The sequence below is a fragment of the Sesamum indicum genome, linkage group LG7 (genome assembly GCF_000512975.1).
Source record: "Sesamum indicum cultivar Zhongzhi No. 13 linkage group LG7, S_indicum_v1.0, whole genome shotgun sequence".
NCBI classification, from domain to species: domain Eukaryota; kingdom Viridiplantae; phylum Streptophyta; class Magnoliopsida; order Lamiales; family Pedaliaceae; genus Sesamum; species Sesamum indicum.
The window spans coordinates 7,332,288-7,345,909 of NC_026151.1; positions in this window are offsets into that span (position 1 = coordinate 7,332,288).

A 13,622-nucleotide genomic window follows, 5' to 3' on the forward strand; every position below is an offset into this window, starting at 1 on the left:
TACACCAACTTGATATTAACAATGCTTTCTTACATGAATCTATAGATGAAGAAATTCATATGCAAGCACCAGAAGGTTATAACATACCAGTATGACATGTTTGTAAGCTTAGAAGATCACTTTATGGACTTAAGCAAGCCTCTAGATAATGGAAATATGAATTTACAGCAAAGCTATAAGCTTTTGGATTCACACAGTCAAAACAGGTTTACTATCTCTTCACCAAAGAGACCTCTACAGGATTTTATGCATTGTTTGTCTATGTGGATGATGTATTACTTGCAGGACCATCAGAGCAAACTATTATAGATATCAAGCTCTACTTGGATAAATTATTCACTATCAAAGATCTTGGGCCAACAAGCCATGTTTTAGGATTGAAAATTGCAAGGTCAGAAAGATGAATTACCATCACGCAAGCCAAGTATATCAAGGTTATAATTCATAACACAGGCCTTTCTCAAGCCAAGACAACTTGTACTCCATTACCACCTGGAATCGGACCTACAACATATGTAGAAGAACCTATATCTAATCCTGAAGCCTACAGGAGATTAATATGCAGACTATTATATCTCGGATTCAGTAGACCTGATATTTGCCATGCAACTCAATAATTGAGCCAGTTTATGCAAAAACCTTGTAAACAACATTGGTGAGCCGCATTGCACCTGGTCAGGTATCTAAAGAGCTCATCACACATAGGAATTTACTTCTCTACTGAAAAAAATTTCAAGGTCATTGCATATTGCAATGTTGATTGGGCCACATGCAAAGATATAAGGAGATCAAGTACAGGTTACTGTATACTTTTTGAAGGTTGTTTGGTCTCATGAAAAACAAAGAAACAAACTACAGTCTCCAAGTCCATAATTGAAGCCGAATATAGGAGCATGGGGAGTACAGTATGTGAATTAACTTGGATCTACAACATCCTTAAAGATTTTCATGTTGAGGTTCCAGTACCAATCCTATTCTTATGTGATAATCAAGTAGCATTGCATATAACAGTCAACCTTGTATTCCATGAATAAACCAAGCATTTGGAAATAGATTGTCATTTGGTAAGAGACAAGTATAAACAAAGGTTTCATTGCACCATCTCACATTTCATCCTAGAAGCAACTGGCAGATGTCTTCACCAAGAGCCTCACTGGACCCAAATTCACCTCACTTATATCCAAGTTGGGTCTGATCAATCTCTTGACCAGTCCCACTTGAGGAGGGGGTGTAAAGAAAGCTCAATCCACTGAACACTCTATTCGTGCTCAATGAAGAATAACAGAAGTTGAAATTAGAAGAAACTCGCTTACAAACTTGCGCTTTTCATAGTATTACATTGATGTAACTATCAACATACATTGTTGAACAACATGGGTGAATCGGGCCATCAAAATTCAGATCAAACCGTTAAGTATGATCAAACTTACAGAAAAATACATTTGGTAAAGTTTTACACTTAATGGATATACGGATGTCGAGATATCATATTCGGAACATAAAAATAATCATTCAAGACAGTGTATCGTTGATTCAGATCATGTGATTTTAAATCTTACCGTCTGATATGAATAATGGACATAGTCTTATATATATTTAAAAATTGATAAAAAAAATCATAAGTGAATTACGTGTCAATTAAAAAAGTATAACACAATACAAATATATATTAAAATATGACATAAAATTTGTATGTGTCATTTTAAATAATAATTTTAATTATAAAAAATATTATAATTTACTTAGTTGTTGATTAAATTTATTTCTGTATAAAGATCACATGTATAAATAAGAGTATCACAATTTATTATTATCCAATATAAAATATATGAGATTGATTAATAATTATAATATATGGTCAATTTTGAGTATAAAATTGATAAAGTATTGAATATGAAATTAAATATATAAAAATTTTAAAAATAAAAATATATACAAATTAAAAATAAAATAAAAAAAAGCTCGCGAGCTCATGAACAGAAAGGATTGAGCTTGGCTCGATTCGAGTTTGAATTTTTCGAGCTCGAATCGAGCCTCGCGAGCCGGCTTGACTCATCTACCTCCCCTAGTGGAGAGCCTACCTAATGTGGCATCCTTACAGTTCATCAAGTAATCTTGGTTAATTGAACATGTTTTTAAACTCCGCCACATCAGGTTCAATATAAAAAAATATGAGCGTAATACCTCTCGCTTGGATTAACAAGATTGGACTTATTATGCTGATCGGTTGAAATTCACTCCTTTATTTTAAACGTTTAAACAAATAATTAAGGGCCACTTCAAATATCCTTTTTCTATTTTACTTTTTTACTAATAAGCGTTTAAAACAACTTTTTGCAAACACCCACTACATAAAACTCAATGATCTAGAACTTCACTTGATTAGTACACAAAAATAGGTTCTACATTGATGCATAAATCTCTTTCAACAAAGAAACAAAACATGGGAAAGATGTCACTGTCAATGGAACGTCTCAATCATGTGTCAATTATGGAAATATGACAGTCCAAATGTGTGGGTGATATGAAATATGTACAAGTAAATGTGGGGACTTCGTACTCATACATAAACGCACCCATCATTTATTTTTTTTTGGCCTTGGCCAAATTTGTCACGTAGCTTTGATTTGACCCAATCCTCATCTCTTTTCTTAGACCCTAAATCATAGCGAGTACCCTTAAAATTTTTAACATAATTAAAAAAAAAATATTATTATTTAAAAAATTATTAATTTTTTTATTTTAACAATTGTATAATAACTAGTCTAATCTGTTAAACTTCATTAAGTTTCTGTCAGTTTTTGTGATGAATTGATCAAAATGTATTGTGAGTGATGAATTATAATTTTATTTATTTTTTAAAATTTTTTGAAATTTTTAATGGACTAAGTCGATAAATCTTCTATTTTTTTTCATCCACTTCATCTGTTTTTTTTTTAAATACAGTCAGAGTAAAGCTGATAATTCTAAACTTTCATCCAAGGATTATATGATTACATCAAATATTAAGAATAGTGATAATTTTCTTAATAATATGGTATTCATAATTATGTTAAACATCAAGGGAATTCGTTGTAATATGTCATTTTCTACATTGCCAAATGTACCTTTCTTTTTTCCCTCAAAACCTCTGTGAATATTTATTTTAATTTTATCATATTTTTATTGTGTGTATATATAATTTTTTTATAAAATAATATAATATATTTATTATATATATGAGTACCTATAACAAGTAATAGAAAATTTAAAAAACACTAGAATGAAAAATTCAATCTATATGAAGATATGCTAAATTCAAAGATTTTTAAATTATTCCACTCTAATTTTGAACTATATTTTATTAAATATAGATAAATTTTAAATTATTTTTAAATAAAGTCATTTGAAATATCCTACTCTATATCTTTTCCGCAAATTCAAATCCATTAAGTCAAATACACCCCGAAATTTTTTTTTTTCTAAAATTCTTTTAAAAAATAATTCTATATTTACACCTTACCCCCCCCCCCCCCCCCCCCCTCAGAGTCTCCATTTAATTGTAAAATTTTGTACACTATATATTGGTAAAATACTTTATATGATTTAATGACTTATTAATAACTAAATATATTTTCCAAAATGAACATCTCTAATTAAAAGTTGACTAGCAGTAGTGACACATTTGCTATATATTTTTTAATTTGTTCTATATTAAATTTATAAAAAGTTTATTATTTTTATGTGAGAAATAACTTTTTTTGTTACTTACATATTTATATGTAAATTAATTATTTGAAGAATATGGTTTTTGTGATCCCGGGGCACAAAACAGTTGTTAACCGTAGTTTTTGTGGGTGTGGCTAAAAAATTTGTCTTACTTATAATCATGGCAAAAAATATTTTTTATGGTGGATAAATTAACTGTATCGATTTTATCTATGGTAACTACAGTTAATAGTAGATCACTATTTTTAGTCCATAACCGTTAAAAATTTAGGCAGCGGTAAATTTTCTCTAGTGTGTTTATTAAAGGTAGTTTTTGAAATGAAAGTCTATGAATTACTACTTTTTGAATAAATCGATTAAATCATCGACATCAAATATTTATATCTAACAACTATCGACAATTATAACAGTTATATACTAATCATCAATATCATATAACTATATTTAGTCGACAACTACTATTAAAATAGAACAATACTTACTATTAAAGTAGAATAACATCTCATATATTGGTAAAATTCGAATCCATGATCTTATAGATTATTTGTTAAGACAATTATTCTAACCCTTCTTCCTTAATTAATAAATACAGATATGTGTGTTGCTGAATATTTAAAAAGACAAAATGGTCACAAATCTCCTTTGATATTATAAGATTCAATTTATGATTATATCATTCAATGCATTCAAATTCAAATATTTTATATATTAATATTTTTAAATTAATCAATATATTCAAGTAAACAAAAAATAAAAATAAAATACTACTAATAAAAATAAATTATATACTTATATATGTGGAATTCATACTCACAACCTTTTAATGGCTCGAAGTGATAACTTGATTGTTGTTCTTGCAATGGGAGAACAATTCTAATGGATATTCGAACTAAATTTGATGTTTTTCAAAATTTAAGCACCATAAAAATTTAAATAGAAAATTACAATCGGTTCTTTTAAAATTTGTCATAATTACAAATAGTATTTTGTTGTTTAAAAAATTATAAATACTCCCCTGGAATTACCGTTCTCTAACAAATACTCCCTACAATGAACTGACACGAAATGATATTTATTAGACAATTACTAATATTGAGATATATAAAAAATAAAAAAAAAACCATCATAACGTATTAAATAATTAGTCAAGTCTTATAAAATATAAAAAAGGTATTTAAGGTAGGATAAATGGATAGTAATAATAGTTGTCATTACAACTATTATGGTCAGGTCTCCGACTTAATGTGCATAAGAGTCATCTTATCATCTCTCGATCTGCACAAGAGATACGGGAGCAACTGTTAGAGATGCTCGGCTTCCAGGAAGGGCATCTTCCGATGAGGTACTTGGGACTTCCTCTACTTTCCTCTAGATTATCGTTAACAGACTGCCAGCCTTTATTATTGAAAATTGATCGACGCATTAAAGGTTGGGAAGGAATGAGATTATCGTATACTGGGAGGGTACAGATTATTAAGTCTGTCCTTATGGCGTTAAGTATATATTGGGCTTCTGCATTCATCCTACCTAAATGTGTTATAAGGGAGATTGAGAAGTGTCTGAGAGCTTTTTTGTGGAAGGGCACATGAACCAGTGGATATGCCAAAGTAGCATGGAGGGATGTCTGTAGGCCGGTGTTGGAGGGGGGTCAGGGCCTACGGGACATCGCTAATTTAAACCGTACCTTGATGAGCAAGAAGCTGTGTGATGTTATTCGATGTGATAGAACATCAATCTGGGTAGAATGGTTATATAATGGGCGGCTACGTGATAAATCTGTATGGACGGTCATTGACAATGGTGGTTCGTGGGGCTGGAGGAAACTCCTTCGTCTACGCCCTTTGCTTCGATCGATGGTAGACTATCAGATTGGTGATGGGAATTCATTTTATCTGTGGCATGATCCATGGCATCACCTTGGTCCCCTTATTGAGAGATTCCCACAGGGTCCACGTATGCTTGGGCTTCAGACGACGGACAAGCTCAACAGTGTTATTATAGAGGGGCAATGGCATTGGCCTCTCATTATAGACATTGAGTGCTTGGAGATTTTGCATGCATTGCCAATAATTCATGGCGAGACAGATCGTATTATTTGGCGATTTGAGACTGGACGACCTATAATTGCATCTCTTTATAGGCTATTGGACCCACCAGGACCCAAAGTAGGTTGGTTTTCACTACTCTCGGGTTCTCTGAAGATCCCCAAGCATAATTTCATCTTATGGCTTGCAATTTTGGGAAAACTATCCATAGTTGATAAACCATGGCTATCATATCTAGGCGCCTGTATATTATGTGATGAGGGCGCAATGGAGACACATACTCATTTATTCTTTCGATGCCGTTATACCAGAAGTTGCCTGACAGCGATTCGGCGGATTGTTCGGTTTGAATGGCCTAATAGAGAGTGGTCACGGGACGTTGAGTGGGCTGTAAGGAAATGGAGAGGAAAACATATGATTAACTTGGCTTATCGTGCACTCCTGGTTGCTTGCATTTACCACATTTGGAGGGAACGAAATTTGAGACGCTTTGAGCATACGGAGTGACCACCGAATATAATAGCCACCATTATCGTGGAAGATATTAGACAGAGGATTATCAGTGTTAATTTATCTCGTTTTGTTAGTTAATGTGCGTTATATAGATTATGGCGTATCCCTTGGCCTGTCGAGGGAGAAACCACCAGTTGAGCACTGTTGTACTGTACGATTTTATTTTATTAATGAAACTTACATTTACCCAAAAAAAAAAAATAATAGTTGTCATTAAATAAACTATATAAATTTATAAAACAATATTAACTATAAAAACTCATAAAAATCATAATAAAATATTGACAATGATAGGCCATAGATTTAAACAAGTATCAAATTTAATAGATGTATTATAGTGAAATAAAATATTATAAATAATTTAATACATGAAAAAATTTTGATTCCTACATGATAAAGTGGAAAGATTCCTGCATTTCATCACATGGTTCCAGAAAGTTCTTTGCTCTGGCTTTCTGGAATTGTTCATAATGTTTGGATTCGTTTTTTGAGTGTTTTGTTGTGTTTTGTGGAAATAGAGAGAGAAAAACAAAGATAAACAAGTATGTGTTAGAGATAGTATGTATGTTTGGATTTGTTTTTGGAGATAATTTAAAATAAGTATTATATATTTAATGTTGTGTTTTGGATGACAAAAATTACTATTCATTGTCAAATCATGTCTTTGGAGATAATTTAAAATAAGTATTATATGTTTAATGTTGTATTTTGTGAAACAAAAATTACTATTCATTGTCAAATCATGCCTTTTTTATATATATTTATGTATATATGTGTGTATATATATATGTATGTTTTTATACTAAAACAGTTAAAAACACCTAAATAAGGTGTTTTTGAATGATGACAAATATTGGATATGTTTTGACTTGTCTCGGAATTAAGTTGGAAATGAAAACAAACATAGTGGTTATCTCTAGGCTCTTCCTTGTGGGCCTCAAGATGTTATTTAGTATAGCCAGATTATGCATTTTTCTTAAAAAATATCATACGTCATAGCACATGGTTCTTGTGTGTATATAATAATAATATTTTATATTTTAAAATATATTATAAATCATATATATAAATCGATTCATCACCATATTTCTAAAAAAAAAGAAAAAAAAAGAAAAAAAATTAACTAAAGGGTATTATTGGCATAATAATAAATCAGTATTGCAGTGTCATAACCGTCATTTGTGAGAGAAAGATATTTTCTTTTTATATAGTATAGATATCGATATCTTTAAAATAATTAATATATCAATATAATATTTTTAATATGCAATGTAATAATATTTTTTAATCCACCAACAATTTTAAAACAAAGAAAAAAAAATAATATACACATGCTACTATTAAAAGTAGATTAATCACCTACATCCGTAAGACTTGTACTCACATTAGAAAAAAACATTACTATTAACTATAATATTGATGATTATGGCTAAAAACTGCAGTAAATAATTATTATTAACCACGGTTAAGTAAAATCGATCCAAAAACTATATTTTTCACTATGGAAAAATTATTTGTAATAAATAAGAGTTATGATAAAAATATTTGCCATGACTTTTAGCCCTACTCGCAAAACCACAACCGACAACCATTATGTGACTGTGATCAATGACTTTTTGCTATAACTATTTATTATTAATTATATTAAATATTATATTTCTTATAATGTTAATTATTTCTTGTTGAAAGACCCCAATCTTATCACTCAAGCAAGAAACCCATCGGTGCCACATGACGCATTTGAGCATTGGACTATTTCTCCTATTCATATTAAATTGCACTTTTGTTTATTGGCGTAGAACTCATGAAATGCACGACTATATATATATATATATAATTGTTTTAAATTAAATTTTTTTCAATAATATATCATACCATAGAGAAATCTTATATAAAATGAAATTTTTATTTTTAATAATTTTTAATTTATTCTAATTATTATTTGAATTTTAATTGTTTACATCCATCTTCTTTTTTTTATATATATTTTCTAATTTTATAAAAAGTGATTTTAAAATATTTGTACACTCATCTTTTTATATTTTTTAACAGCAATTTAATTTTGTATTTTAGTAGGTTTCTAGCAGGGAGTTATATTTATTTTGTACCAATGTTAATATAGAGGGATAAATGCATTTTTGGTCCTTAAATATGATTATTAATGCGATTTTTGTTTTCAAACAATTTAAAGTTGTAATTTTAATCCTTAAATTTTAACTTTTTTAACGTTTTTGGTCCTTCCATTAACTTTTCCGTTAAACTTAACTGAAATTTCAATTAAAATGGAAAATAATTTGTGGTGTTTTTCCAATTGTAATTCAATGCACCAATTTTTCTTATTTTTCTTCAAACTTCATAAGAGAATAAACCAAAAGAATAAATTTAAGCAACAAATTCCTGAATAATCCTTACAAAAAATTATCAATAATAGAAAAAAAATCAATAAAATTTTAGAAAACTTGTTGCTTATTTTTTGTGTGTGTGTGTGTGTGTTTATTTACTTTTGAAGTTTGAAGAAAAATAGAAAAAATGGTTGTATTGGATTACATCTTGAAAAATATCTTAAAATGAGATAAAAAGACACTTTAAATGAAATTTTCGTTAAGTTTAACGAAAAAGTTAAAGGAATGACCAAAAGTACCAAAAAAATTAAAGTTTGAGAATTAAATTACAACCTTAAATTGTTTGAAAACTGAAACCGTATTAGTAACTATATTTGAGAACAAAAAATGCATTTTTACCAAATATAGATGTCGAATATTTTAAATTATGGCATTGTGTTTTTCTATAAAAAGTAATTGTGAATTCAGCATTATAAACTAAAAAATTATGCAAAAGCAAAGAGAATAATTAGAGTTAATTATATTTTGTCATTCGAATTATGATCATTTTTACACTTTGGTATTTAAACATTTTCTTATGTCAATTTACCATCTCAACTTTGTGAAATTTTGCACTTTGCCATTTATAACTATTTTTTCACAAGTTTTTTGATTAAAAAAAAAACGTCACATGCAGTGCATATGTGATATTTAAGGGTATGTGATATTATTTTTTTCACATATGCACAACATGTGATGTTTTTTCGATAAAAAAATCAATAAAAAAACGATCATATATGATAAAGTGCAAATTTCATAAAATTAAAATAATAAATTGACATAAAAAAATATATCAAAATATAAAAGGGGCATAATTCAAATTGAAAAATATAATTTACCCTATTAATTATTTTGTTGCATACTTTGGTAATTTGTTACTTAAAGAAGTTTCCAACTCAAAGTTGTCTTTACCAAATATTTGGGCCAATACCAAGCCCATTTTGATATAGATTATATGAAAGCCCATTGGTATAATTAATTTAGTAGGCAAAGACCTAATTCAATTGACGAAGCATAATAAAAAAGTCATAAAATCGAGCCTCATCTATATTTCATATTGATCAATTTTAATAATATTTATTGATTAATTATTAATATTTTAATATTCATAATTAGTATATATTAATTGTTGATAATTAGAGTTAAATAATTTATAAACAAAGACAATTAATCTTGTTTTTCATTAATAGTAATTGATGTAAATGGGATTCCTCGAGATACTACTTAATCAAAACTGCAATGGTATTAATATCGAAAAAAATATTTTTTTAGTCTACTAAATATTCTTAATATTAATTTTAGTTTCTGTAAAAAAAATAATAATTTTAGTCCGACAATTATATTCATTTTTTTTAAATTTTATAAATTTTAAAATTGATAAAATTTAGTCCGAATTAGAATGTCGTACGAATGGCATTTGTTTCGGATAATTAGGTATTTTTTATTTTCATTTGGTTAGATGGTTTAAAAAAAAATGTAAAAGTCATGGTGGTCATGCATATTATACAATCCTCCAAATCCGGCACTGAATCTTCAACAGTTGTTGTTGTGTTTGGAACGATTCATAGAGAACATTCACACTAAGACAATGAGGCGCGCCAGATGGTACGCAAGAAGGACTATTGCATCTTCTGTTTCGTTTAATATACAAACGTCAAGTGTATAAAAATGACATTATATATTTTATTAAGAATAATTTTATATACGTGGCGTGTGTAATTCAAATACAGTGCAGAATGCTATAAGATTTGCAATAGAAAACCTAATCCCTTATAAGACTCGCCTCCCAAGTTTTAGATTCTCAAGAAGTTGTTAAATTTTCTTGTTGCATAGTGGTCGAGTAGTTACCCTCATTAATTATTGTTTTTCTTTGAAATTGTATAGGGGCATTTGAATTTTATATCATTGATGGTTGTTGTACGTGATCTCCACAAGCATATAAAAAATAATCAGGTATGAGATGAAAAAGAAAAAAAGAAATTTGGGAAAAGAAACAAACACTAGAAAAAAATGACTACTCGTTGTAATTTTAATAGCTATGGATTAAAAATTATGGTAAATAATATTTATTGACCATGGTTAAATAAAACTGGAGCAAAAATATAGATTTTTCACCAAGAATTTTTTTTTTTGTCATGGCTAAGAGTCATGGTAAAAATATTTATCAGGCTAAATGTTTTAGCACCCTAGCAGATATTACGACCAACAACCGTTACATGACCGTGGTTAACTATTGCATTTTTATACTGAAATATGGTGTGGGGGAGAAGAAAGAAAAAAAATCCTTGAGAAGAACAGAAATATGAAGTGAGTTGAGGTGGGAGAGAAAAAATAAATTATTATTATAAGTTCATTAAAAATATGAAAGTTTGTGAGGAGAAAAAAAAAGAAAAAACAAAATGTGAACAAGGAAAGGTGAGTGAAAACCGTGGTATAGTGGTTGAGAGAACGAGAAAAAATGTAATTTAAAATTATTAAAATTACTATTATGATCAAATTATTTGTAAAGAGAATAAATGAATTAAACGGTAGATTTGATTATTTAGTATGATTTTTTTTATATTAGTATAGATAAATAGGTAAGAACTTGCGTAAACCCTACTCAGCTACATAAGACTTCAATAAAAAATGATTAAAAGAAAAACAACTCGACTTTGCAAAGACCATTAGTCATGGAAGGTTGACTATAATTTTGAGTAAATTGCAACGAGATTATTTTTTGGATTTTGACATAATTATGAATATCTCGTATTGTTTGAAAAATTATAAATATCTCTTAATATTTAATGAAATTATGTAATCATGAAATGAAGGTTTGGAATGATCAACTTTGTCCTTATTGTATTTTTAAAAAAATAAAAAATTGTAGAACAAAATTAGACAATGTGGATAAAAATTTTGAAAATTTGTAAAAAAAACTTATCCACATGGTCCCAAAAAAAAAATTTAAAAAATAGGTAAAATTATTTTATAATCTATAAGGGTATTTTGATTAATTTACAATGAAAAAAAAACTTAATGAAGACTAATGAATCAGACTAGTTATTAGACGATTATTAAAATTAATGAGATATTAATAATATTTCAAACAACAAAGTAATATTTATAGTTATCTCAAATTTTAAAAAAATTCGTTGTAATTTACTGGAGAATTACCAAATCTACTAAACAATGGTGCACTAATATCTATAAAAACTCAACCATTTTTGGTTGTGTCATTACCATGACATGAAATTGACACTTAAACTTAATCATGTGCACTATCAATACATCAACGATCCCTTCACCCACTTATATGATAATGGACTTTGAAAAACCAGTACCACTTTTATTTTTTTTAATAAATCTCATGGATGTAATAGAAAAAACATGTCCTAATCTTGATCTTGTAAATTCCTTCTTCATATTTTAAGTATTTTGCATTTCCTTTTCATTTTCCTACCAAAGATCCTAGATTCAAAAATATTAATAAGAGGAAATGTTTGATGTATAAGATGAAAATCAAAGAAAATTAGATTTCTAGTTTTATAATTTTCTGAGAGGTTCTTATGTTGTGTTTGGATCAACCATCTATACATATATATATAAAAGAAAAAGAATTACAAAAAACACACACACAAACTACGACTATTTAAATTAAAATCATTGTCACCAATAATATTTTAGTTTAGTGGTTAAATTTAAGGCAGAGGTCCAATGAATAAGGTTTGAAGTCATGGGTTAGAGTCCCATTGAATGAGTGGATATTTGTCTTACTATATGTGAGCTATTGTAATTTGTTTGTTGGTAGTTATTTGTTAAGTCGATGTAATTGTTTATTGGTCTTAGTCATATTAATATATTAATTGGATCGATGTATTACTAAAAAAAAAATCATTGTCAATTATTGTAGTGAGCTTTATGGTGATGACACTTAGTTTTTCCTTTTTTGCACTTTTGCAAGTGGAATATGTTTTTCTCTTGTTAAGTAGTTAGATTCTTCTTCTTCTTGAATGTATATATATACACAATTTCCTCCTGTAACTTTGTAATTTAATTCAATTGAATGAGATGAAACCTTCATTCATAGAAATATCTACAATTGCAATAGCATTTTTCTTTGCAAACACTGAAAGTTCATATGGTATCAGAGCCTTTGACTGAAGGCCTCTTCATACACGTTTCGCAATCGATATTGTAGATTTCGTCTCAACAATGGCCGAGACATCAACCACTGGTGAAACTAGACAGACCCGTACCTGATAAGCTATAATTCCATGGATCTGATCATCCTGGAATGATAATGGTGAGTGCTCCTCTCACTGGTAATAACTATTTTGAACTTGAGCTTTGGAATTAAGCATGCACTGCATGCAAAAATGAAACTAGGTTTCATTGGAACCTCTGTAAAACCGAATACAAATAATCCACATTTTGAACAGCGGATTACAGTTGATAGTATGGTGACCACATGATTTTTAAACTCCATATCTAAGGGCATTGTGGAGCCTTTCATGCATACGAAATCCTCCAGAAATCTTTGGTTGGATTTGGAGCAACGCTATGGTGAATGCTATGATCCACAACTATACCAATTATCGAGAAAAATATGTTAAAACTTTGGAATGAAACATCAAATTGAAGCCAACAACACAATGCACTTGGAGTTGATGTACGTGTGGTGCATCAAAGGCAATAGTGGATTTGGATGCATTCACACAACTGATGCAGTTTCTGATGGGGCTTAGTGATCGTTTTGACAATGTCAGATACCAACTTTTGGTGATGGATCTTGTTCCCTCAATCAATAAGGCGTATGCAATGGTTGAAAGTGTTGAGAAACAGAAGCAGGTACATATGGAGCTGTTTAATGCAACTGAAAATGCAACACTATATCTGAGGGGAGGTGCTAAGTACTAGAAGAAGAAATATAATGCAGGTAAAAGGACTCAATATTGTGAACACTGTGACGAAGCAGGCTGTAGCAAGGAAACTT